We start from the raw sequence: 25,310 nt of genomic DNA, 5'->3' as shown, positions 1-25,310 counted from the left end.
CGCAAAGGTACGTGAATCAAAGTCAATTAATTTTGAAAATACCCATTCAAATAGATCCGTTTTCAACTAGAGAGATTAAGACTCGGCGTATCCGTCTCAATCCTCCACAACTGCTTATGTTAACCCTCCATATCTGCAGTGAAAGATGGTGGACCTAGATCGGTTTTTGTCAAACCATGAGACAATACCTATAATCGGTCTTCTCACAAAAACATCTCTAGCTTCCGAACCGTTTGACCTACAAATTCATATGACCACTCTCTGGAATGAGGAGACCCTCACGAACACGGTGGTATTCTCAATTTTTCTCTACATCCCCCACAAGTGTCAGGAGACTCGTCTGAAGTCACAACCGTCTATGTGCCAAGTTCTGTTTGTAGAATCCAAAATCTTGGGCTACAAACTAATGTGACCCCACTTGTCGCAATGTTCTCCGTTTTGCCCTACGTTCCCAACAAGCGTCACGGGACTAATCTGAAGGTAACCTGTAGTGATTAAAATGATAGATTTTTTAACCAGGGACCTCTCGCAACCTAAGCCATAATCATACACCTAAACCGTGAAAGTGAATTATCACTTTCCACCAAAATGACGGTCAAATTATGAGTCGATGTCTCAATGTTGCTACTGCACATAGCATTGGTGGTATAGTGGTGAGCATAGCTGCCTTCCAAGCAGTTGACCCGGGTTCGATTCCCGGCCAATGCAGAGCCTGAGGAATTCATTTGTTTTAGGGGCTGGATGTCATTTCAAGTGTATTACATTTGAATCATTATCCTTGTACTTGGAAGTCAGAATTGCTCCTACATTCTGCAGGTTATCTAAAATAATAAATGTTGTGCGACGTTGAACCAACAAGTGCATATCAAAATAGATTTGCAGTCCTATCGCCAAAACCATTCAGCCACCTTGTCCTGCGCCCAAGAGGTGATAGTCGGCATTCCGACAAGATCTGCCTGTCTGAGATTGTTCAAGGATCTGCAAAAGGGCTCATCCGGGATTTGAACCCGGGACCTCTCGCACCCTAAGCGAGAATCATACCCCTAGACCAACGAGCCTTATGCAAAAAGTTATTTTTTTGCTTTCTGCAGCAATGACAGTGAAGATATCGATTGACGTGTCCATGGTGCTTGGAACGATTGAACATCATGTGAGTGTTTTGTGCTTTACTTGTGAGCATAACAGTCTTCCAAAATCTTGACCATGTTTCAGTTCAAATCTTCTGTAGTTCATCTGCTGTGTCTTTCACATTCTGTCTTGTTCAGTCGCGACAGCAAAATGATGACGAGTTTTTACAAATTAATAATGAGATCAATTCATTTTTTTAAAAACAAATGAAAAAATAAGACTTCCAAAAGAATGGAACTCATTTATTTTGAGTCAAATGACGCAAAGGTACGTGAATCAAAGTCAATTAATTTTGAAAATACCCATTCAAATAGATCCGTTTTCAACTAGAGAGATTAAGACTCGGCGTATCCGTCTCAATCCTCCACAACTGCTTATGTTAACCCTCCATATCTGCAGTGAAAGATGGTGGACCTAGATCGGTTTTTGTCAAACCATGAGACAATACCTATAATCGGTCTTCTCACAAAAACATCTCTAGCTTCCGAACCGTTTGACCTACAAATTCATATGACCACTCTCTGGAATGAGGAGACCCTCACGAACACGGTGGTATTCTCAATTTTCCTCTACATCCCCCACAAGTGTCAGGAGACTCGTCTGAAGTCACAACCGTCTATGTGCCAAGTTCTGTTTGTAGAATCCAAAATCTTGGGCTACAAACTAATGTGACCCCACTTGTCGCAATGTTCTCCGTTTTGCCCTACGTTCCCAACAAGCGTCACGGGACTAATCTGAAGGTAACCTGTAGTGATTAAAATGATAGATTTTTTAACCAGGGACCTCTCGCAACCTAAGCCATAATCATACACCTAAACCGTGAAAGTGAATTATCACTTTCCACCAAAATGACGGTCAAATTATGAGTCGATGTCTCAATGTTGCTACTGCACATAGCATTGGTGGTATAGTGGTGAGCATAGCTGCCTTCCAAGCAGTTGACCCGGGTTCGATTCCCGGCCAATGCAGAGCCTGAGGAATTCATTTGTTTTAGGGGCTGGATGTCATTTCAAGTGTATTACATTTGAATCATTATCCTTGTACTTGGAAGTCAGAATTGCTCCTACATTCTGCAGGTTATCTAAAATAATAAATGTTGTGCGACGTTGAACCAACAAGTGCATATCAAAATAGATTTGCAGTCCTATCGCCAAAACCATTCAGCCACCTTGTCCTGCGCCCAAGAGGTGATAGTCGGCATTCCGACAAGATCTGCCTGTCTGAGATTGTTCAAGGATCTGCAAAAGGGCTCATCCGGGATTTGAACCCGGGACCTCTCGCACCCTAAGCGAGAATCATACCCCTAGACCAAAAAGTTATTTTTTTGCTTTCTGCAGCAATGACAGTGAAGATATCGATTGACGTGTCCATGGTGCTTGGAACGATTGAACATCATGTGTGTGTTTTGTGCTTTACTTGTGAGCATAACAGTCTTCCAAAATCTTGACCATGTTTCAGTTCAAATCTTCTGTAGTTCATCTGCTGTGTCTTTCACATTCTGTCTTGTTCAGTCGCGACAGCAAAATGATGACGAGTTTTTACAAATTAATAATGAGATCAATTCATTTTTTTAAAAACAAATGAAAAAATAAGACTTCCAAAAGAATGGAACTCATTCATTTTGAGTCAAATGACGCAAAGGTACGTGAATCAAAGTCAATTAATTTTGAAAATACCCATTCAAATAGATCCGTTTTCAACTAGAGAGATTAAGACTCGGCGTATCCGTCTCAATCCTCCACAACTGCTTATGTTAACCCTCCATATCTGCAGTGAAAGATGGTGGACCTAGATCGGTTTTTGTCAAACCATGAGACAATACCTATAATCGGTCTTCTCACAAAAACATCTCTAGCTTCCGAACCGTTTGACCTACAAATTCATATGACCACTCTCTGGAATGAGGAGACCCTCACGAACACGGTGGTATTCTCAATTTTTCTCTACATCCCCCACAAGTGTCAGGAGACTCGTCTGAAGTCACAACCGTCTATGTGCCAAGTTCTGTTTGTAGAATCCAAAATCTTGGGCTACAAACTAATGTGACCCCACTTGTCGCAATGTTCTCCGTTTTGCCCTACGTTCCCAACAAGCGTCACGGGACTAATCTGAAGGTAACCTGTAGTGATTAAAATGATAGATTTTTTAACCAGGGACCTCTCGCAACCTAAGCCATAATCATACACCTAAACCGTGAAAGTGAATTATCACTTTCCACCAAAATGACGGTCAAATTATGAGTCGATGTCTCAATGTTGCTACTGCACATAGCATTGGTGGTATAGTGGTGAGCATAGCTGCCTTCCAAGCAGTTGACCCGGGTTCGATTCCCGGCCAATGCAGAGCCTGAGGAATTCATTTGTTTTAGGGGCTGGATGTCATTTCAAGTGTATTACATTTGAATCATTATCCTTGTACTTGGAAGTCAGAATTGCTCCTACATTCTGCAGGTTATCTAAAATAATAAATGTTGTGCGACGTTGAACCAACAAGTGCATATCAAAATAGATTTGCAGTCCTATCGCCAAAACCATTCAGCCACCTTGTCCTGCGCCCAAGAGGTGATAGTCGGCATTCCGACAAGATCTGCCTGTCTGAGATTGTTCAAGGATCTGCAAAAGGGCTCATCCGGGATTTGAACCCGGGACCTCTCGCACCCTAAGCGAGAATCATACCCCTAGACCAACGAGCCTTATGCAAAAAGTTATTTTTTTGCTTTCTGCAGCAATGACAGTGAAGATATCGATTGACGTGTCCATGGTGCTTGGAACGATTGAACATCATGTGAGTGTTTTGTGCTTTACTTGTGAGCATAACAGTCTTCCAAAATCTTGACCATGTTTCAGTTCAAATCTTCTGTAGTTCATCTGCTGTGTCTTTCACATTCTGTCTTGTTCAGTCGCGACAGCAAAATGATGACGAGTTTTTACAAATTAATAATGAGATCAATTCATTTTTTTAAAAACAAATGAAAAAATAAGACTTCCAAAAGAATGGAACTCATTTATTTTGAGTCAAATGACGCAAAGGTACGTGAATCAAAGTCAATTAATTTTGAAAATACCCATTCAAATAGATCCGTTTTCAACTAGAGAGATTAAGACTCGGCGTATCCGTCTCAATCCTCCACAACTGCTTATGTTAACCCTCCATATCTGCAGTGAAAGATGGTGGACCTAGATCGGTTTTTGTCAAACCATGAGACAATACCTATAATCGGTCTTCTCACAAAAACATCTCTAGCTTCCGAACCGTTTGACCTACAAATTCATATGACCACTCTCTGGAATGAGGAGACCCTCACGAACACGGTGGTATTCTCAATTTTCCTCTACATCCCCCACAAGTGTCAGGAGACTCGTCTGAAGTCACAACCGTCTATGTGCCAAGTTCTGTTTGTAGAATCCAAAATCTTGGGCTACAAACTAATGTGACCCCACTTGTCGCAATGTTCTCCGTTTTGCCCTACGTTCCCAACAAGCGTCACGGGACTAATCTGAAGGTAACCTGTAGTGATTAAAATGATAGATTTTTTAACCAGGGACCTCTCGCAACCTAAGCCATAATCATACACCTAAACCGTGAAAGTGAATTATCACTTTCCACCAAAATGACGGTCAAATTATGAGTCGATGTCTCAATGTTGCTACTGCACATAGCATTGGTGGTATAGTGGTGAGCATAGCTGCCTTCCAAGCAGTTGACCCGGGTTCGATTCCCGGCCAATGCAGAGCCTGAGGAATTCATTTGTTTTAGGGGCTGGATGTCATTTCAAGTGTATTACATTTGAATCATTATCCTTGTACTTGGAAGTCAGAATTGCTCCTACATTCTGCAGGTTATCTAAAATAATAAATGTTGTGCGACGTTGAACCAACAAGTGCATATCAAAATAGATTTGCAGTCCTATCGCCAAAACCATTCAGCCACCTTGTCCTGCGCCCAAGAGGTGATAGTCGGCATTCCGACAAGATCTGCCTGTCTGAGATTGTTCAAGGATCTGCAAAAGGGCTCATCCGGGATTTGAACTCGGGACCTCTCGCACCCTAAGCGAGAATCATACCCCTAGACCAACGAGCCTTATGCAAAAAGTTATTTTTTTGCTTTCTGCAGCAATGACAGTGAAGATATCGATTGACGTGTCCATGGTGCTTGGAACGATTGAACATCATGTGAGTGTTTTGTGCTTTACTTGTGAGCATAACAGTCTTCCAAAATCTTGACCATGTTTCAGTTCAAATCTTCTGTAGTTCATCTGCTGTGTCTTTCACATTCTGTCTTGTTCAGTCGCGACAGCAAAATGATGACGAGTTTTTACAAATTAATAATGAGATCAATTCATTTTTTTAAAAACAAATGAAAAAATAAGACTTCCAAAAGAATGGAACTCATTTATTTTGAGTCAAATGACGCAAAGGTACGTGAATCAAAGTCAATTAATTTTGAAAATACCCATTCAAATAGATCCGTTTTCAACTAGAGAGATTAAGACTCGGCGTATCCGTCTCAATCCTCCACAACTGCTTATGTTAACCCTCCATATCTGCAGTGAAAGATGGTGGACCTAGATCGGTTTTTGTCAAACCATGAGACAATACCTATAATCGGTCTTCTCACAAAAACATCTCTAGCTTCCGAACCGTTTGACCTACAAATTCATATGACCACTCTCTGGAATGAGGAGACCCTCACGAACACGGTGGTATTCTCAATTTTTCTCTACATCCCCCACAAGTGTCAGGAGACTCGTCTGAAGTCACAACCGTCTATGTGCCAAGTTCTGTTTGTAGAATCCAAAATCTTGGGCTACAAACTAATGTGACCCCACTTGTCGCAATGTTCTCCGTTTTGCCCTACGTTCCCAACAAGCGTCACGGGACTAATCTGAAGGTAACCTGTAGTGATTAAAATGATAGATTTTTTAACCAGGGACCTCTCGCAACCTAAGCCATAATCATACACCTAAACCGTGAAAGTGAATTATCACTTTCCACCAAAATGACGGTCAAATTATGAGTCGATGTCTCAATGTTGCTACTGCACATAGCATTGGTGGTATAGTGGTGAGCATAGCTGCCTTCCAAGCAGTTGACCCGGGTTCGATTCCCGGCCAATGCAGAGCCTGAGGAATTCATTTGTTTTAGGGGCTGGATGTCATTTCAAGTGTATTACATTTGAATCATTATCCTTGTACTTGGAAGTCAGAATTGCTCCTACATTCTGCAGGTTATCTAAAATAATAAATGTTGTGCGACGTTGAACCAACAAGTGCATATCAAAATAGATTTGCAGTCCTATCGCCAAAACCATTCAGCCACCTTGTCCTGCGCCCAAGAGGTGATAGTCGGCATTCCGACAAGATCTGCCTGTCTGAGATTGTTCAAGGATCTGCAAAAGGGCTCATCCGGGATTTGAACCCGGGACCTCTCGCACCCTAAGCGAGAATCATACCCCTAGACCAAAAAGTTATTTTTTTGCTTTCTGCAGCAATGACAGTGAAGATATCGATTGACGTGTCCATGGTGCTTGGAACGATTGAACATCATGTGTGTGTTTTGTGCTTTACTTGTGAGCATAACAGTCTTCCAAAATCTTGACCATGTTTCAGTTCAAATCTTCTGTAGTTCATCTGCTGTGTCTTTCACATTCTGTCTTGTTCAGTCGCGACAGCAAAATGATGACGAGTTTTTACAAATTAATAATGAGATCAATTCATTTTTTTAAAAACAAATGAAAAAATAAGACTTCCAAAAGAATGGAACTCATTCATTTTGAGTCAAATGACGCAAAGGTACGTGAATCAAAGTCAATTAATTTTGAAAATACCCATTCAAATAGATCCGTTTTCAACTAGAGAGATTAAGACTCGGCGTATCCGTCTCAATCCTCCACAACTGCTTATGTTAACCCTCCATATCTGCAGTGAAAGATGGTGGACCTAGATCGGTTTTTGTCAAACCATGAGACAATACCTATAATCGGTCTTCTCACAAAAACATCTCTAGCTTCCGAACCGTTTGACCTACAAATTCATATGACCACTCTCTGGAATGAGGAGACCCTCACGAACACGGTGGTATTCTCAATTTTTCTCTACATCCCCCACAAGTGTCAGGAGACTCGTCTGAAGTCACAACCGTCTATGTGCCAAGTTCTGTTTGTAGAATCCAAAATCTTGGGCTACAAACTAATGTGACCCCACTTGTCGCAATGTTCTCCGTTTTGCCCTACGTTCCCAACAAGCGTCACGGGACTAATCTGAAGGTAACCTGTAGTGATTAAAATGATAGATTTTTTAACCAGGGACCTCTCGCAACCTAAGCCATAATCATACACCTAAACCGTGAAAGTGAATTATCACTTTCCACCAAAATGACGGTCAAATTATGAGTCGATGTCTCAATGTTGCTACTGCACATAGCATTGGTGGTATAGTGGTGAGCATAGCTGCCTTCCAAGCAGTTGACCCGGGTTCGATTCCTGGCCAATGCAGAGCCTGAGGAATTCATTTGTTTTAGGGGCTGGATGTCATTTCAAGTGTATTACATTTGAATCATTATCCTTGTACTTGGAAGTCAGAATTGCTCCTACATTCTGCAGGTTATCTAAAATAATAAATGTTGTGCGACGTTGAACCAACAAGTGCATATCAAAATAGATTTGCAGTCCTATCGCCAAAACCATTCAGCCACCTTGTCCTGCGCCCAAGAGGTGATAGTCGGCATTCCGACAAGATCTGCCTGTCTGAGATTGTTCAAGGATCTGCAAAAGGGCTCATCCGGGATTTGAACCCGGGACCTCTCGCACCCTAAGCGAGAATCATACCCCTAGACCAACGAGCCTTATGCAAAAAGTTATTTTTTTGCTTTCTGCAGCAATGACAGTGAAGATATCGATTGACGTGTCCATGGTGCTTGGAACGATTGAACATCATGTGAGTGTTTTGTGCTTTACTTGTGAGCATAACAGTCTTCCAAAATCTTGACCATGTTTCAGTTCAAATCTTCTGTAGTTCATCTGCTGTGTCTTTCACATTCTGTCTTGTTCAGTCGCGACAGCAAAATGATGACGAGTTTTTACAAATTAATAATGAGATCAATTCATTTTTTTAAAAACAAATGAAAAAATAAGACTTCCAAAAGAATGGAACTCATTTATTTTGAGTCAAATGACGCAAAGGTACGTGAATCAAAGTCAATTAATTTTGAAAATACCCATTCAAATAGATCCGTTTTCAACTAGAGAGATTAAGACTCGGCGTATCCGTCTCAATCCTCCACAACTGCTTATGTTAACCCTCCATATCTGCAGTGAAAGATGGTGGACCTAGATCGGTTTTTGTCAAACCATGAGACAATACCTATAATCGGTCTTCTCACAAAAACATCTCTAGCTTCCGAACCGTTTGACCTACAAATTCATATGACCACTCTCTGGAATGAGGAGACCCTCACGAACACGGTGGTATTCTCAATTTTCCTCTACATCCCCCACAAGTGTCAGGAGACTCGTCTGAAGTCACAACCGTCTATGTGCCAAGTTCTGTTTGTAGAATCCAAAATCTTGGGCTACAAACTAATGTGACCCCACTTGTCGCAATGTTCTCCGTTTTGCCCTACGTTCCCAACAAGCGTCACGGGACTAATCTGAAGGTAACCTGTAGTGATTAAAATGATAGATTTTTTAACCAGGGACCTCTCGCAACCTAAGCCATAATCATACACCTAAACCGTGAAAGTGAATTATCACTTTCCACCAAAATGACGGTCAAATTATGAGTCGATGTCTCAATGTTGCTACTGCACATAGCATTGGTGGTATAGTGGTGAGCATAGCTGCCTTCCAAGCAGTTGACCCGGGTTCGATTCCCGGCCAATGCAGAGCCTGAGGAATTCATTTGTTTTAGGGGCTGGATGTCATTTCAAGTGTATTACATTTGAATCATTATCCTTGTACTTGGAAGTCAGAATTGCTCCTACATTCTGCAGGTTATCTAAAATAATAAATGTTGTGCGACGTTGAACCAACAAGTGCATATCAAAATAGATTTGCAGTCCTATCGCCAAAACCATTCAGCCACCTTGTCCTGCGCCCAAGAGGTGATAGTCGGCATTCCGACAAGATCTGCCTGTCTGAGATTGTTCAAGGATCTGCAAAAGGGCTCATCCGGGATTTGAACTCGGGACCTCTCGCACCCTAAGCGAGAATCATACCCCTAGACCAACGAGCCTTATACCAGAAGTTATTTTTTTGCTTTCTGCAGCAATGACAGTGAAGATATCGATTGACGTGTCCATGGTGCTTGGAACGATTGAACATCATGTGTGTGTTTTGTGCTTTACTTGTGAGCATAACAGTCTTCCAAAATCTTGACCATGTTTCAGTTCAAATCTTCTGTAGTTCATCTGCTGTGTCTTTCACATTCTGTCTTGTTCAGTCGCGACAGCAAAATGATGACGAGTTTTTACAAATTAATAATGAGATCAATTCATTTTTTTAAAAACAAATGAAAAAATAAGACTTCCAAAAGAATGGAACTCATTCATTTTGAGTCAAATGACGCAAAGGTACGTGAATCAAAGTCAATTAATTTTGAAAATACCCATTCAAATAGATCCGTTTTCAACTAGAGAGATTAAGACTCGGCGTATCCGTCTCAATCCTCCACAACTGCTTATGTTAACCCTCCATATCTGCAGTGAAAGATGGTGGACCTAGATCGGTTTTTGTCAAACCATGAGACAATACCTATAATCGGTCTTCTCACAAAAACATCTCTAGCTTCCGAACCGTTTGACCTACAAATTCATATGACCTCTCTCTGGAATGAGGAGACCCTCACGAACACGGTGGTATTCTCAATTTTTCTCTACATCCCCCACAAGTGTCAGGAGACTCGTCTGAAGTCACAACCGTCTATGTGCCAAGTTCTGTTTGTAGAATCCAAAATCTTGGGCTACAAACTAATGTGACCCCACTTGTCGCAATGTTCTCCGTTTTGCCCTACGTTCCCAACAAGCGTCACGGGACTAATCTGAAGGTAACCTGTAGTGATTAAAATGATAGATTTTTTAACCAGGGACCTCTCGCAACCTAAGCCATAATCATACACCTAAACCGTGAAAGTGAATTATCACTTTCCACCAAAATGACGGTCAAATTATGAGTCGATGTCTCAATGTTGCTACTGCACATAGCATTGGTGGTATAGTGGTGAGCATAGCTGCCTTCCAAGCAGTTGACCAGGGTTCGATTCCCGGCCAATGCAGAGCCTGAGGAATTCATTTGTTTTAGGGGCTGGATGTCATTTCAAGTGTATTACATTTGAATCATTATCCTTGTACTTGGAAGTCAGAATTGCTCCTACATTCTGCAGGTTATCTAAAATAATAAATGTTGTGCGACGTTGAACCAACAAGTGCATATCAAAATAGATTTGCAGTCCTATCGCCAAAACCATTCAGCCACCTTGTCCTGCGCCCAAGAGGTGATAGTCGGCATTCCGACAAGATCTGCCTGTCTGAGATTGTTCAAGGATCTGCAAAAGGGCTCATCCGGGATTTGAACCCGGGACCTCTCGCACCCTAAGCGAGAATCATACCCCTAGACCAACGAGCCTTATACCAGAAGTTATTTTTTTGCTTTCTGCAGCAATGACAGTGAAGATATCGATTGACGTGTCCATGGTGCTTGGAACGATTGAACATCATGTGTGTGTTTTGTGCTTTACTTGTGAGCATAACAGTCTTCCAAAATCTTGACCATGTTTCAGTTCAAATCTTCTGTAGTTCATCTGCTGTGTCTTTCACATTCTGTCTTGTTCAGTCGCGACAGCAAAATGATGACGAGTTTTTACAAATTAATAATGAGATCAATTCATTTTTTTAAAAACAAATGAAAAAATAAGACTTCCAAAAGAATGGAACTCATTCATTTTGAGTCAAATGACGCAAAGGTACGTGAATCAAAGTCAATTAATTTTGAAAATACCCATTCAAATAGATCCGTTTTCAACTAGAGAGATTAAGACTCGGCGTATCCGTCTCAATCCTCCACAACTGCTTATGTTAACCCTCCATATCTGCAGTGAAAGATGGTGGACCTAGATCGGTTTTTGTCAAACCATGAGACAATACCTATAATCGGTCTTCTCACAAAAACATCTCTAGCTTCCGAACCGTTTGACCTACAAATTCATATGACCACTCTCTGGAATGAGGAGACCCTCACGAACACGGTGGTATTCTCAATTTTTCTCTACATCCCCCACAAGTGTCAGGAGACTCGTCTGAAGTCACAACCGTCTATGTGCCAAGTTCTGTTTGTAGAATCCAAAATCTTGGGCTACAAACTAATGTGACCCCACTTGTCGCAATGTTCTCCGTTTTGCCCTACGTTCCCAACAAGCGTCACGGGACTAATCTGAAGGTAACCTGTAGTGATTAAAATGATAGATTTTTTAACCAGGGACCTCTCGCAACCTAAGCCATAATCATACACCTAAACCGTGAAAGTGAATTATCACTTTCCACCAAAATGACGGTCAAATTATGAGTCGATGTCTCAATGTTGCTACTGCACATAGCATTGGTGGTATAGTGGTGAGCATAGCTGCCTTCCAAGCAGTTGACCAGGGTTCGATTCCCGGCCAATGCAGAGCCTGAGGAATTCATTTGTTTTAGGGGCTGGATGTCATTTCAAGTGTATTACATTTGAATCATTATCCTTGTACTTGGAAGTCAGAATTGCTCCTACATTCTGCAGGTTATCTAAAATAATAAATGTTGTGCGACGTTGAACCAACAAGTGCATATCAAAATAGATTTGCAGTCCTATCGCCAAAACCATTCAGCCACCTTGTCCTGCGCCCAAGAGGTGATAGTCGGCATTCCGACAAGATCTGCCTGTCTGAGATTGTTCAAGGATCTGCAAAAGGGCTCATCCGGGATTTGAACCCGGGACCTCTCGCACCCTAAGCGAGAATCATACCCCTAGACCAACGAGCCTTATACCAGAAGTTATTTTTTTGCTTTCTGCAGCAATGACAGTGAAGATATCGATTGACGTGTCCATGGTGCTTGGAACGATTGAACATCATGTGTGTGTTTTGTGCTTTACTTGTGAGCATAACAGTCTTCCAAAATCTTGACCATGTTTCAGTTCAAATCTTCTGTAGTTCATCTGCTGTGTCTTTCACATTCTGTCTTGTTCAGTCGCGACAGCAAAATGATGACGAGTTTTTACAAATTAATAATGAGATCAATTCATTTTTTTAAAAACAAATGAAAAAATAAGACTTCCAAAAGAATGGAACTCATTCATTTTGAGTCAAATGACGCAAAGGTACGTGAATCAAAGTCAATTAATTTTGAAAATACCCATTCAAATAGATCCGTTTTCAACTAGAGAGATTAAGACTCGGCGTATCCGTCTCAATCCTCCACAACTGCTTATGTTAACCCTCCATATCTGCAGTGAAAGATGGTGGACCTAGATCGGTTTTTGTCAAACCATGAGACAATACCTATAATCGGTCTTCTCACAAAAACATCTCTAGCTTCCGAACCGTTTGACCTACAAATTCATATGACCACTCTCTGGAATGAGGAGACCCTCACGAACACGGTGGTATTCTCAATTTTTCTCTACATCCCCCACAAGTGTCAGGAGACTCGTCTGAAGTCACAACCGTCTATGTGCCAAGTTCTGTTTGTAGAATCCAAAATCTTGGGCTACAAACTAATGTGACCCCACTTGTCGCAATGTTCTCCGTTTTGCCCTACGTTCCCAACAAGCGTCACGGGACTAATCTGAAGGTAACCTGTAGTGATTAAAATGATAGATTTTTTAACCAGGGACCTCTCGCAACCTAAGCCATAATCATACACCTAAACCGTGAAAGTGAATTATCACTTTCCACCAAAATGACGGTCAAATTATGAGTCGATGTCTCAATGTTGCTACTGCACATAGCATTGGTGGTATAGTGGTGAGCATAGCTGCCTTCCAAGCAGTTGACCAGGGTTCGATTCCCGGCCAATGCAGAGCCTGAGGAATTCATTTGTTTTAGGGGCTGGATGTCATTTCAAGTGTATTACATTTGAATCATTATCCTTGTACTTGGAAGTCAGAATTGCTCCTACATTCTGCAGGTTATCTAAAATAATAAATGTTGTGCGACGTTGAACCAACAAGTGCATATCAAAATAGATTTGCAGTCCTATCGCCAAAACCATTCAGCCACCTTGTCCTGCGCCCAAGAGGTGATAGTCGGCATTCCGACAAGATCTGCCTGTCTGAGATTGTTCAAGGATCTGCAAAAGGGCTCATCCGGGATTTGAACCCGGGACCTCTCGCACCCTAAGCGAGAATCATACCCCTAGACCAACGAGCCTTATACCAGAAGTTATTTTTTTGCTTTCTGCAGCAATGACAGTGAAGATATCGATTGACGTGTCCATGGTGCTTGGAACGATTGAACATCATGTGTGTGTTTTGTGCTTTACTTGTGAGCATAACAGTCTTCCAAAATCTTGACCATGTTTCAGTTCAAATCTTCTGTAGTTCATCTGCTGTGTCTTTCACATTCTGTCTTGTTCAGTCGCGACAGCAAAATGATGACGAGTTTTTACAAATTAATAATGAGATCAATTCATTTTTTTAAAAACAAATGAAAAAATAAGACTTCCAAAAGAATGGAACTCATTTATTTTGAGTCAAATGACGCAAAGGTACGTGAATCAAAGTCAATTAATTTTGAAAATACCCATTCAAATAGATCCGTTTTCAACTAGAGAGATTAAGACTCGGCGTATCCGTCTCAATCCTCCACAACTGCTTATGTTAACCCTCCATATCTGCAGTGAAAGATGGTGGACCTAGATCGGTTTTTGTCAAACCATGAGACAATACCTATAATCGGTCTTCTCACAAAAACATCTCTAGCTTCCGAACCGTTTGACCTACAAATTCATATGACCACTCTCTGGAATGAGGAGACCCTCACGAACACGGTGGTATTCTCAATTTTTCTCTACATCCCCCACAAGTGTCAGGAGACTCGTCTGAAGTCACAACCGTCTATGTGCCAAGTTCTGTTTGTAGAATCCAAAATCTTGGGCTACAAACTAATGTGACCCCACTTGTCGCAATGTTCTCCGTTTTGCCCTACGTTCCCAACAAGCGTCACGGGACTAATCTGAAGGTAACCTGTAGTGATTAAAATGATAGATTTTTTAACCAGGGACCTCTCGCAACCTAAGCCATAATCATACACCTAAACCGTGAAAGTGAATTATCACTTTCCACCAAAATGACGGTCAAATTATGAGTCGATGTCTCAATGTTGCTACTGCACATAGCATTGGTGGTATAGTGGTGAGCATAGCTGCCTTCCAAGCAGTTGACCAGGGTTCGATTCCCGGCCAATGCAGAGCCTGAGGAATTCATTTGTTTTAGGGGCTGGATGTCATTTCAAGTGTATTACATTTGAATCATTATCCTTGTACTTGGAAGTCAGAATTGCTCCTACATTCTGCAGGTTATCTAAAATAATAAATGTTGTGCGACGTTGAACCAACAAGTGCATATCAAAATAGATTTGCAGTCCTATCGCCAAAACCATTCAGCCACCTTGTCCTGCGCCCAAGAGGTGATAGTCGGCATTCCGACAAGATCTGCCTGTCTGAGATTGTTCAAGGATCTGCAAAAGGGCTCATCCGGGATTTGAACCCGGGACCTCTCACACCCTAAGCGAGAATCATACCCCTAGACCAACGAGCCTTATACCAGAAGTTATTTTTTTGCTTTCTGCAGCAATGACAGTGAAGATATCGATTGACGTGTCCATGGTGCTTGGAACGATTGAACATCATGTGAGTGTTTTGTGCTTTACTTGTGAGCATAACAGTCTTCCAAAATCTTGACCATGTTTCAGTTCAAATCTTCTGTAGTTCATCTGCTGTGTCTTTCACATTCTGTCTTGTTCAGTCGCGACAGCAAAATGATGACGAGTTTTTACAAATTAATAAAGTGCAAAATGAGATCAATTCATTTTTTAAAAAACAAATGAAAAAATAAGACTTCCAAAAGAATGGAACTCATTTATTTTGAGTCAAATGACGCAAAGGTACGTGAATCAAAGTCAATTAATTTTGAAAATACCCATTCAAATAGATCCGTTTTCAACTAGAGAGATTAAGACTCGGCGTATCCGTCTCAATCCTCCACAACTGCTTATGTTAACCCTCCATATCTGCAGTGAAAGATGGTGGACCTAGATCGGTTTTTGTCAAACCATGAGACAATACCTATAATCGGTCTTCTCACAAAAACATCTCTAGCTTCCGAACCGTTTGACCTACAAATTCATATGACCACTCTCTGGAATGAGGAGACCCTCACGAACACGGTGGTATTCTCAATTTTTCTCTACATCCCCCACAAGTGTCAGGAGACTCGTCTGAAGTCACAACCGTCTATGTGCCAAGTTCTGTTTGTAGAATCCAAAATCTTGGGCTACAAACTAATGTGACCCCACTTGTCGCAATGTTCTCCGTTTTGCCCTACGTTCCCAACAAGCGTCACGGGACTAATCTGAAGGTAACCTGTAGTGATTAAAATGATAGATTTTTTAACCAGGGACCTCTCGCAACCTAAGCCATAATCATACACCTAAACCGTGAAAGTGAATTATCACTTTCCACCAAAATGACGGTCAAATTATGAGTCGATGTCTCAATGTTGCTACTGTACATAGCATTGGTGGTATAGTGGTGAGCATAGCTGCCTTCCAAGCAGTTGACCCGGGTTCGATTCCCGGCCAATGCAGAGCCTGAGGAATTAATTTGTTTTAGGGGCTGGATGTCATTTCAAGTGTATTACATTTGAATCATTATCCTTGTACTTGGAAGTCAGAATTGCTCCTACATTCTGCAGGTTATCTAAAATAATAAATGTTGTGCGACGTTGAACCAACAAGTGCTTATCAAAATAGATTTGCAGTCCTATCGCCAAAACCATTCAGCGACCTTGTCCTGCGCCCAAGAGGTGATAGTCGGCGTTCCGACAAGATCTGCCTGTCTGAGATTGTTCAAGGATCTGCAAAAGGGCTCATCCGGGATTTGAACCCGGGACCTCTCACACCCTAAGCGAGAATCATACCCCTAGACCAACGAGCCTTATACCAGAAGTTATTTTTTTGCTTTCTGCAGCAATGACAGTGAAGATATCGATTGACGTGTCCATGGTGCTTGGAACGATTGAACATCATGTGAGTGTTTTGTGCTTTACTTGTGAGCATAACAGTCTTCCAAAATCTTGACCATGTTTCAGTTCAAATCTTCTGTAGTTCATCTGCTGTGTCTTTCACATTCTGTCTTGTTCAGTCGCGACAGCAAAATGATGACGAGTTTTTACAAATTAATAATGAGATCAATTCATTTTTTTAAAAACAAATGAAAAAATAAGACTTCCAAAAGAATGGAACTCATTTATTTTGAGTCAAATGACGCAAAGGTACGTGAATCAAAGTCAATTAATTTTGAAAATACCCATTCAAATAGATCCGTTTTCAACTAGAGAGATTAAGACTCGGCGTATCCGTCTCAATCCTCCACAACTGCTTATGTTAACCCTCCATATCTGCAGTGAAAGATGGTGGACCTAGATCGGTTTTTGTCAAACCATGAGACAATACCTATAATCGGTCTTCTCACAAAAACATCTCTAGCTTCCGAACCGTTTGACCTACAAATTCATATGACCACTCTCTGGAATGAGGAGACCCTCACGAACACGGTGGTATTCTCAATTTTTCTCTACATCCCCCACAAGTGTCAGGAGACTCGTCTGAAGTCACAACCGTCTATGTGCCAAGTTCTGTTTGTAGAATCCAAAATCTTGGGCTACAAACTAATGTGACCCCACTTGTCGCAATGTTCTCCGTTTTGCCCTACGTTCCCAACAAGCGTCACGGGACTAATCTGAAGGTAACCTGTAGTGATTAAAATGATAGATTTTTTAACCAGGGACCTCTCGCAACCTAAGCCATAATCATACACCTAAACCGTGAAAGTGAATTATCACTTTCCACCAAAATGACGGTCAAATTATGAGTCGATGTCTCAATGTTGCTACTGCACATAGCATTGGTGGTATAGTGGTGAGCATAGCTGCCTTCCAAGCAGTTGACCCGGGTTCGATTCCCGGCCAATGCAGAGCCTGAGGAATTCATTTGTTTTAGGGGCTGGATGTCATTTCAAGTGTATTACATTTGAATCATTATCCTTGTACTTGGAAGTCAGAATTGCTCCTACATTCTGCAGGTTATCTAAAATAATAAATGTTGTGCGACGTTGAACCAACAAGTGCATATCAAAATAGATTTGCAGTCCTATCGCCAAAACCATTCAGCCACCTTGTCCTGCGCCCAAGAGGTGATAGTCGGCATTCCGACAAGATCTGCCTGTCTGAGATTGTTCAAGGATCTGCAAAAGGGCTCATCCGGGATTTGAACCCGGGACCTCTCGCACCCTAAGCGAGAATCATACCCCTAGACCAACGAGCCTTATACCAGAAGTTATTTTTTTGCTTTCTGCAGCAATGACAGTGAAGATATCGATTGACGTGTCCATGGTGCTTGGAACGATTGAACATCATGTGAGTGTTTTGTGCTTTACTTGTGAGCATAACAGTCTTCCAAAATCTTGACCATGTTTCAGTTCAAATCTTCTGTAGTTCATCTGCTGTGTCTTTCACATTCTGTCTTGTTCAGTCGCGACAGCAAAATGATGACGAGTTTTTACAAATTAATAATGAGATCAATTCATTTTTTTTAAAAACAAATGAAAAAATAAGACTTCCAAAAGAATGGAACTCATTTATTTTGAGTCAAATGACGCAAAGGTACGTGAATCAAAGTCAATTAATTTTGAAAATACCCATTCAAATAGATCCGTTTTCAACTAGAGAGATTAAGACTCGGCGTATCCGTCTCAATCCTCCACAACTGCTTATGTTAACCCTCCATATCTGCAGTGAAAGATGGTGGACCTAGATCGGTTTTTGTCAAACCATGAGACAATACCTATAATCGGTCTTCTCACAAAAACATCTCTAGCTTCCGAACCGTTTGACCTACAAATTCATATGACCACTCTCTGGAATGAGGAGACCCTCACGAACACGGTGGTATTCTCAATTTTTCTCTACATCCCCCACAAGTGTCAGGAGACTCGTCTGAAGTCACAACCGTCTATGTGCCAAGTTCTGTTTGTAGAATCCAAAATCTTGGGCTACAAACTAATGTGACCCCACTTGTCGCAATGTTCTCCGTTTTGCCCTACGTTCCCAACAAGCGTCACGGGACTAATCTGAAGGTAACCTGTAGTGATTAAAATGATAGATTTTTTAACCAGGGACCTCTCGCAACCTAAGCCATAATCATACACCTAAACCGTGAAAGTGAATTATCACTTTCCACCAAAATGACGGTCAAATTATGAGTCGATGTCTCAATGTTGCTACTGCACATAGCATTGGTGGTATAGTGGTGAGCATAGCTGCCTTCCAAGCAGTTGACCCGGGTTCGATTCCCGGCCAATGCAGAGCCTGAGGAATTCATTTGTTTTAGGGGCTGGATGTCATTTCAAGTGTATTACATTTGAATCATTATCCTTGTACTTGGAAGTCAGAATTGCTCCTACATTCTGCAGGTTATCTAAAATAATAAATGTTGTGCGACGTTGAACCAACAAGTGCTTATCAAAATAGATTTGCAGTCCTATCGCCAAAACCATTCAGCGACCTTGTCCTGCGCCCAAGAGGTGATAGTCGGCGTTCCGACAAGATCTGCCTGTCTGAGATTGTTCAAGGATCTGCAAAAGGGCTCATCCGGGATTTGAACCCGGGACCTCTCACACCCTAAGCGAGAATCATACCCCTAGACCAACGAGCCTTATACCAGAAGTTATTTTTTTGCTTTCTGCAGCAATGACAGTGAAGATATCGATTGACGTGTCCATGGTGCTTGGAACGATTGAACATCATGTGAGTGTTTTGTGCTTTACTTGTGAGCATAACAGTCTTCCAAAATCTTGACCATGTTTCAGTTCAAATCTTCTGTAGTTCATCTGCTGTGTCTTTCACATTCTGTCTTGTTCAGTCGCGACAGCAAAATGATGACGAGTTTTTACAAATTAATAATGAGATCAATTCATTTTTTTAAAAACAAATGAAAAAATAAGACTTCCAAAAGAATGGAACTCATTTATTTTGAGTCAAATGACGCAAAGGTACGTGAATCAAAGTCAATTAATTTTGAAAATACCCATTCAAATAGATCCGTTTTCAACTAGAGAGATTAAGACTCGGCGTATCCGTCTCAATCCTCCACAACTGCTTATGTTAACCCTCCATATCTGCAGTGAAAGATGGTGGACCTAGATCGGTTTTTGTCAAACCATGAGACAATACCTATAATCGGTCTTCTCACAAAAACATCTCTAGCTTCCGAACCGTTTGACCTACAAATTCATATGACCACTCTCTGGAATGAGGAGACCCTCACGAACACGGTGGTATTCTCAATTTTTCTCTACATCCCCCACAAGTGTCAGGAGACTCGTCTGAAGTCACAACCGTCTATGTGCCAAGTTCTGTTTGTAGAATCCAAAATCTTGGGCTACAAACTAATGTGACCCCACTTGTCGCAATGTTCTCCGTTTTGCCCTACGTTCCCAACAAGCGTCACGGGACTAATCTGAAGGTAACCTGTAGTGATTAAAATGATAGATTTTTTAACCAGGGACCTCTCGCAACCTAAGCCATAATCATACACCTAAACCGTGAAAGTGAATTATCACTTTCCACCAAAATGACGGTCAAATTATGAGTCGATGTCTCAATGTTGCTACTGCACATAGCATTGGTGGTATAGTGGTGAGCATAGCTGCCTTCCAAGCAGTTGACCCGGGTTCGATTCCCGGCCAATGCAGAGCCTGAGGAATTCATTTGTTTTAGGGGCTGGATGTCATTTCAAGTGTATTACATTTGAATCATTATCCTTGTACTTGGAAGTCAGAATTGCTCCTACATTCTGCAGGTTATCTAAAATAATAAATGTTGTGCGACGTTGAACCAACAAGTGCATATCAAAATAGATTTGCAGTCCTATCGCCAAAACCATTCAGCCACCTTGTCCTGCGCCCAAGAGGTGATAGTCGGCATTCCGACAAGATCTGCCTGTCTGAGATTGTTCAAGGATCTGCAAAAGGGCTCATCCGGGATTTGAACCCGGGACCTCTCGCACCCTAAGCGAGAATCATACCCCTAGACCAACGAGCCTTATACCAGAAGTTATTTTTTTGCTTTCTGCAGCAATGACAGTGAAGATATCGATTGACGTGTCCATGGTGCTTGGAACGATTGAACATCATGTGAGTGTTTTGTGCTTTACTTGTGAGCATAACAGTCTTCCAAAATCTTGACCATGTTTCAGTTCAAATCTTCTGTAGTTCATCTGCTGTGTCTTTCACATTCTGTCTTGTTCAGTCGCGACAGCAAAATGATGACGAGTTTTACAAATTAATAATGAGATCAATTCATTTTTTTAAAAACAAATGAAAAAATAAGACTTCCAAAAGAATGGAACTCATTTATTTTGAGTCAAATGACGCAAAGGTACGTGAATCAAAGTCAATTAATTTTGAAAATACCCATTCAAATAGATCCGTTTTCAACTAGAGAGATTAAGACTCGGCGTATCCGTCTCAATCCTCCACAACTGCTTATGTTAACCCTCCATATCTGCAGTGAAAGATGGTGGACCTAGATCGGTTTTTGTCAAACCATGAGACAATACCTATAATCGGTCTTCTCACAAAAACATCTCTAGCTTCCGAACCGTTTGACCTACAAATTCATATGACCACTCTCTGGAATGAGGAGACCCTCACGAACACGGTGGTATTCTCAATTTTTCTCTACATCCCCCACAAGTGTCAGGAGACTCGTCTGAAGTCACAACCGTCTATGTGCCAAGTTCTGTTTGTAGAATCCAAAATCTTGGGCTACAAACTAATGTGACCCCACTTGTCGCAATGTTCTCCGTTTTGCCCTACGTTCCCAACAAGCGTCACGGGACTAATCTGAAGGTAACCTGTAGTGATTAAAATGATAGATTTTTTAACCAGGGACCTCTCGCAACCTAAGCCATAATCATACACCTAAACCGTGAAAGTGAATTATCACTTTCCACCAAAATGACGGTCAAATTATGAGTCGATGTCTCAATGTTGCTACTGCACATAGCATTGGTGGTATAGTGGTGAGCATAGCTGCCTTCCAAGCAGTTGACCCGGGTTCGATTCCCGGCCAATGCAGAGCCTGAGGAATTCATTTGTTTTAGGGGCTGGATGTCATTTCAAGTGTATTACATTTGAATCATTATCCTTGTACTTGGAAGTCAGAATTGCTCCTACATTCTGCAGGTTATCTAAAATAATAAATGTTGTGCGACGTTGAACCAACAAGTGCATATCAAAATAGATTTGCAGTCCTATCGCCAAAACCATTCAGCCACCTTGTCCTGCGCCCAAGAGGTGATAGTCGGCATTCCGACAAGATCTGCCTGTCTGAGATTGTTCAAGGATCTGCAAAAGGGCTCATCCGGGATTTGAACCCGGGACCTCTCGCACCCTAAGCGAGAATCATACCCCTAGACCAACGAGCCTTATACCAGAAGTTATTTTTTTGCTTTCTGCAGCAATGACAGTGAAGATATCGATTGACGTGTCCATGGTGCTTGGAACGATTGAACATCATGTGAGTGTTTTGTGCTTTACTTGTGAGCATAACAGTCTTCCAAAATCTTGACCATGTTTCAGTTCAAATCTTCTGTAGTTCATCTGCTGTGTCTTTCACATTCTGTCTTGTTCAGTCGCGACAGCAAAATGATGACGAGTTTTTACAAATTAATAATGAGATCAATTCATTTTTTTAAAAACAAATGAAAAAATAAGACTTCCAAAAGAATGGAACTCATTTATTTTGAGTCAAATGACGCAAAGGTACGTGAATCAAAGTCAATTAATTTTGAAAATACCCATTCAAATAGATCCGTTTTCAACTAGAGAGATTAAGACTCGGCGTATCCGTCTCAATCCTCCACAACTGCTTATGTTAACCCTCCATATCTGCAGTGAAAGATGGTGGACCTAGATCGGTTTTTGTCAAACCATGAGACAATACCTATAATCGGTCTTCTCACAAAAACATCTCTAGCTTCCGAACCGTTTGACCTACAAATTCATATGACCACTCTCTGGAATGAGGAGACCCTCACGAACACGGTGGTATTCTCAATTTTTCTCTACATCCCCCACAAGTGTCAGGAGACTCGTCTGAAGTCACAACCGTCTATGTGCCAAGTTCTGTTTGTAGAATCCAAAATCTTGGGCTACAAACTAATGTGACCCCACTTGTCGCAATGTTCTCCGTTTTGCCCTACGTTCCCAACAAGCGTCACGGGACTAATCTGAAGGTAACCTGTAGTGATTAAAATGATAGATTTTTTAACCAGGGACCTCTCGCAACCTAAGCCATAATCATACACCTAAACCGTGAAAGTGAATTATCACTTTCCACCAAAATGACGGTCAAATTATGAGTCGATGTCTCAATGTTGCTACTGCACATAGCATTGGTGGTATAGTGGTGAGCATAGCTGCCTTCCAAGCAGTTGACCCGGGTTCGATTCCCGGCCAATGCAGAGCCTGAGGAATTCATTTGTTTTAGGGGCTGGATGTCATTTCAAGTGTATTACATTTGAATCATTATCCTTGTACTTGGAAGTCAGAATTGCTCCTACATTCTGCAGGTTATCTAAAATAATAAATGTTGTGCGACGTTGAACCAACAAGTGCATATCAAAATAGATTTGCAGTCCTATCGCCAAAACCATTCAGCCACCTTGTCCTGCGCCCAAGAGGTGATAGTCGGCATTCCGACAAGATCTGCCTGTCTGAGATTGTTCAAGGATCTGCAAAAGGGCTCATCCGGGATTTGAACCCGGGACCTCTCGCACCCTAAGCGAGAATCATACCCCTAGACCAACGAGCCTTATACCAGAAGTTATTTTTTGCTTTCTGCAGCAATGACAGTGAAGATATCGATTGACGTGTCCATGGTGCTTGGAAACGATTGAACATCATGTGAGTGTTTTGTGCTTTACTTGTGAGCATAACAGTCTTCCAAAATCTTGACCATGTTTCAGTTCAAATCTTCTGTAGTTCATCTGCTGTGTCTTTCACATTCTGTCTTGTTCAGTCGCGACAGCAAAATGATGACGAGTTTTTACAAATTAATAATGAGATCAATTCATTTTTTAAAAACAAATGAAAAATAAGACTTCCAAAAGAATGGAACTCATTTATTTTGAGTCAAATGACGCAAAGGTACGTGAATCAAAGTCAATTAATTTTGAAAATACCCATTCAAATAGATCCGTTTTCAACTAGAGAGATTAAGACTCGGCGTATCCGTCTCAATCCTCCACAACTGCTTATGTTAACCCTCCATATCTGCAGTGAAAGATGGTGGACCTAGATCGGTTTTTGTCAAACCATGAGACAATACCTATAATCGGTCTTCTCACAAAAACATCTCTAGCTTCCGAACCGTTTGACCTACAAATTCATATGACCACTCTCTGGAATGAGGAGACCCTCACGAACACGGTGGTATTCTCAATTTTTCTCTACATCCCCCACAAGTGTCAGGAGACTCGTCTGAAGTCACAACCGTCTATGTGCCAAGTTCTGTTTGTAGAATCCAAAATCTTGGGCTACAAACTAATGTGACCCCACTTGTCGCAATGTTCTCCGTTTTGCCCTACGTTCCCAACAAGTCGTCACGGGACTAATCTGAAGGTAACCTGTAGTGATTAAAATGATAGATTTTTAACCAGGGACCTCTCGCAACCTAAGCCATAATCATACACCTAAACCGTGAAAGTGAATTATCACTTTCCACCAAAATGACGGTCAAATTATGAGTCGATGTCTCAATGTTGCTACTGCACATAGCATTGGTGGTATAGTGGTGAGCATAGCTGCCTTCCAAGCAGTTGACCCGGGTTCGATTCCCGGCCAATGCAGAGCCTGAGGAATTCATTTGTTTTAGGGGCTGGATGTCATTTCAAGTGTATTACATTTCAATCATTATCCTTGTACTTGGAAGTCAGAATTGCTCCTACATTCTGCAGGTTATCTAAAATAATAAATGTTGTGCGACGTTGAACCAACAAGTGCATATCAAAATAGATTTGCAGTCCTATCGCCAAAACCATTCAGCCACCTTGTCCTGCGCCCAAGAGGTGATAGTCGGCATTCCGACAAGATCTGCCTGTCTGAGATTGTTCAAGGATCTGCAAAAGGGCTCATCCGGGATTTGAACCCGGGACCTCTCGCACCCTAAGCGAGAATCATACCCCTAGACCAACGAGCCTTATACCAGAAGTTATTTTTTTTGCTTTCTGCAGCAATGACAGTGAAGATATCGATTGACGTGTCCATGGTGCTTGGAACGATTGAACATCATGTGAGTGTTTTGTGCTTTACTTGTGAGCAAACAGTCTTCCAAAATCTTGACCATGCTTCAGTTTCAAATCTTCTGTAGTTCATCTGCTGTGTCTTTCACATTCTGTCTTGTTCAGTCGCGACAGCAAAATGATGACGAGTTTTTACAAATTAATAATGAGATCAATTCATTTTTTTAAAAACAAATGAAAAAATAAGACTTCCAAAAGAATGGAACTCATTTATTTTGAGTCAAATGACGCAAAGGTACGTGAATCAAAGTCAATTAATTTTGAAAAATACCCATTCAAATAGATCCGTTTTCAACTAGAGAGATTAAGACTCGGCGTATCCGTCTCAATCCTCCACAACTGCTTATGTTAACCCTCCATATCTGCAGTGAAAGATGGTGGACCTAGATCGGTTTTTGTCAACCATGAGACAATACCTATAATCGGTCTTCTCACAAAAACATCTCTAGCTTCCGAACCGTTTGACCTACAAATTCATATGACCACTCTCTGGAATGAGGAGACCCTCACGAACACGGTGGTATTCTCAATTTTTCTCTACATCCCCCACAAGTGTCAGGAGACTCGTCTGAAG

General features: G+C 41.5%; 32 non-coding genes across 32 annotated transcripts; 18 read left to right on the top strand and 14 right to left on the bottom strand.

The window, feature by feature from the left end:
* Positions 1-636: 636 nt before the first annotated feature.
* trnag-ucc lies at positions 637-708 on the top strand. The gene has a single exon. It is a non-coding gene; the product is annotated as a tRNA-Gly (tRNA).
* Positions 709-986: 278 nt separating this feature from the next.
* trnap-agg lies at positions 987-1,058 on the bottom strand. The gene has a single exon. It is a non-coding gene; the product is annotated as a tRNA-Pro (tRNA).
* Positions 1,059-2,024: 966 nt separating this feature from the next.
* Positions 2,025-2,096, top strand: trnag-ucc. The gene has a single exon. It is a non-coding gene; the product is annotated as a tRNA-Gly (tRNA).
* A 1,302-nt stretch (positions 2,097-3,398) lies between these two features.
* On the top strand, positions 3,399-3,470 carry trnag-ucc. The gene has a single exon. It is a non-coding gene; the product is annotated as a tRNA-Gly (tRNA).
* A 278-nt stretch (positions 3,471-3,748) lies between these two features.
* trnap-agg lies at positions 3,749-3,820 on the bottom strand. Its single transcript has one exon. It is a non-coding gene; the product is annotated as a tRNA-Pro (tRNA).
* A 966-nt stretch (positions 3,821-4,786) lies between these two features.
* Positions 4,787-4,858, top strand: trnag-ucc. Its single transcript has one exon. It is a non-coding gene; the product is annotated as a tRNA-Gly (tRNA).
* A 1,316-nt stretch (positions 4,859-6,174) lies between these two features.
* Positions 6,175-6,246, top strand: trnag-ucc. The gene has a single exon. It is a non-coding gene; the product is annotated as a tRNA-Gly (tRNA).
* Positions 6,247-7,548: 1,302 nt separating this feature from the next.
* Positions 7,549-7,620, top strand: trnag-ucc. The gene has a single exon. It is a non-coding gene; the product is annotated as a tRNA-Gly (tRNA).
* Positions 7,621-7,898: 278 nt separating this feature from the next.
* trnap-agg lies at positions 7,899-7,970 on the bottom strand. The gene has a single exon. It is a non-coding gene; the product is annotated as a tRNA-Pro (tRNA).
* Positions 7,971-8,936: 966 nt separating this feature from the next.
* trnag-ucc lies at positions 8,937-9,008 on the top strand. Its single transcript has one exon. It is a non-coding gene; the product is annotated as a tRNA-Gly (tRNA).
* A 1,316-nt stretch (positions 9,009-10,324) lies between these two features.
* On the top strand, positions 10,325-10,396 carry trnag-ucc. The gene has a single exon. It is a non-coding gene; the product is annotated as a tRNA-Gly (tRNA).
* A 278-nt stretch (positions 10,397-10,674) lies between these two features.
* Positions 10,675-10,746, bottom strand: trnap-agg. The gene has a single exon. It is a non-coding gene; the product is annotated as a tRNA-Pro (tRNA).
* Positions 10,747-11,712: 966 nt separating this feature from the next.
* On the top strand, positions 11,713-11,784 carry trnag-ucc. Its single transcript has one exon. It is a non-coding gene; the product is annotated as a tRNA-Gly (tRNA).
* A 278-nt stretch (positions 11,785-12,062) lies between these two features.
* trnap-agg lies at positions 12,063-12,134 on the bottom strand. The gene has a single exon. It is a non-coding gene; the product is annotated as a tRNA-Pro (tRNA).
* A 966-nt stretch (positions 12,135-13,100) lies between these two features.
* Positions 13,101-13,172, top strand: trnag-ucc. The gene has a single exon. It is a non-coding gene; the product is annotated as a tRNA-Gly (tRNA).
* A 278-nt stretch (positions 13,173-13,450) lies between these two features.
* On the bottom strand, positions 13,451-13,522 carry trnap-agg. Its single transcript has one exon. It is a non-coding gene; the product is annotated as a tRNA-Pro (tRNA).
* A 966-nt stretch (positions 13,523-14,488) lies between these two features.
* Positions 14,489-14,560, top strand: trnag-ucc. Its single transcript has one exon. It is a non-coding gene; the product is annotated as a tRNA-Gly (tRNA).
* Positions 14,561-14,838: 278 nt separating this feature from the next.
* On the bottom strand, positions 14,839-14,910 carry trnap-agg. Its single transcript has one exon. It is a non-coding gene; the product is annotated as a tRNA-Pro (tRNA).
* A 975-nt stretch (positions 14,911-15,885) lies between these two features.
* trnag-ucc lies at positions 15,886-15,957 on the top strand. The gene has a single exon. It is a non-coding gene; the product is annotated as a tRNA-Gly (tRNA).
* A 278-nt stretch (positions 15,958-16,235) lies between these two features.
* Positions 16,236-16,307, bottom strand: trnap-agg. The gene has a single exon. It is a non-coding gene; the product is annotated as a tRNA-Pro (tRNA).
* A 966-nt stretch (positions 16,308-17,273) lies between these two features.
* trnag-ucc lies at positions 17,274-17,345 on the top strand. Its single transcript has one exon. It is a non-coding gene; the product is annotated as a tRNA-Gly (tRNA).
* Positions 17,346-17,623: 278 nt separating this feature from the next.
* trnap-agg lies at positions 17,624-17,695 on the bottom strand. The gene has a single exon. It is a non-coding gene; the product is annotated as a tRNA-Pro (tRNA).
* Positions 17,696-18,662: 967 nt separating this feature from the next.
* Positions 18,663-18,734, top strand: trnag-ucc. The gene has a single exon. It is a non-coding gene; the product is annotated as a tRNA-Gly (tRNA).
* Positions 18,735-19,012: 278 nt separating this feature from the next.
* On the bottom strand, positions 19,013-19,084 carry trnap-agg. The gene has a single exon. It is a non-coding gene; the product is annotated as a tRNA-Pro (tRNA).
* Positions 19,085-20,050: 966 nt separating this feature from the next.
* On the top strand, positions 20,051-20,122 carry trnag-ucc. The gene has a single exon. It is a non-coding gene; the product is annotated as a tRNA-Gly (tRNA).
* Positions 20,123-20,400: 278 nt separating this feature from the next.
* On the bottom strand, positions 20,401-20,472 carry trnap-agg. Its single transcript has one exon. It is a non-coding gene; the product is annotated as a tRNA-Pro (tRNA).
* Positions 20,473-21,437: 965 nt separating this feature from the next.
* Positions 21,438-21,509, top strand: trnag-ucc. The gene has a single exon. It is a non-coding gene; the product is annotated as a tRNA-Gly (tRNA).
* A 278-nt stretch (positions 21,510-21,787) lies between these two features.
* Positions 21,788-21,859, bottom strand: trnap-agg. The gene has a single exon. It is a non-coding gene; the product is annotated as a tRNA-Pro (tRNA).
* Positions 21,860-22,825: 966 nt separating this feature from the next.
* trnag-ucc lies at positions 22,826-22,897 on the top strand. Its single transcript has one exon. It is a non-coding gene; the product is annotated as a tRNA-Gly (tRNA).
* Positions 22,898-23,175: 278 nt separating this feature from the next.
* Positions 23,176-23,247, bottom strand: trnap-agg. Its single transcript has one exon. It is a non-coding gene; the product is annotated as a tRNA-Pro (tRNA).
* A 964-nt stretch (positions 23,248-24,211) lies between these two features.
* trnag-ucc lies at positions 24,212-24,283 on the top strand. The gene has a single exon. It is a non-coding gene; the product is annotated as a tRNA-Gly (tRNA).
* Positions 24,284-24,561: 278 nt separating this feature from the next.
* Positions 24,562-24,633, bottom strand: trnap-agg. The gene has a single exon. It is a non-coding gene; the product is annotated as a tRNA-Pro (tRNA).
* Positions 24,634-25,310: the final 677 nt, after the last annotated feature.

This window comes from Oncorhynchus mykiss, unplaced genomic scaffold (genome assembly GCF_013265735.2).
Source record: "Oncorhynchus mykiss isolate Arlee unplaced genomic scaffold, USDA_OmykA_1.1 un_scaffold_373, whole genome shotgun sequence".
Classification (NCBI taxonomy): Eukaryota; Metazoa; Chordata; class Actinopteri; order Salmoniformes; family Salmonidae; genus Oncorhynchus; species Oncorhynchus mykiss.
The sequence above is the reverse complement of the archived record's forward strand: the minus strand, read 5'-3'. Positions and strand labels throughout refer to the sequence as shown.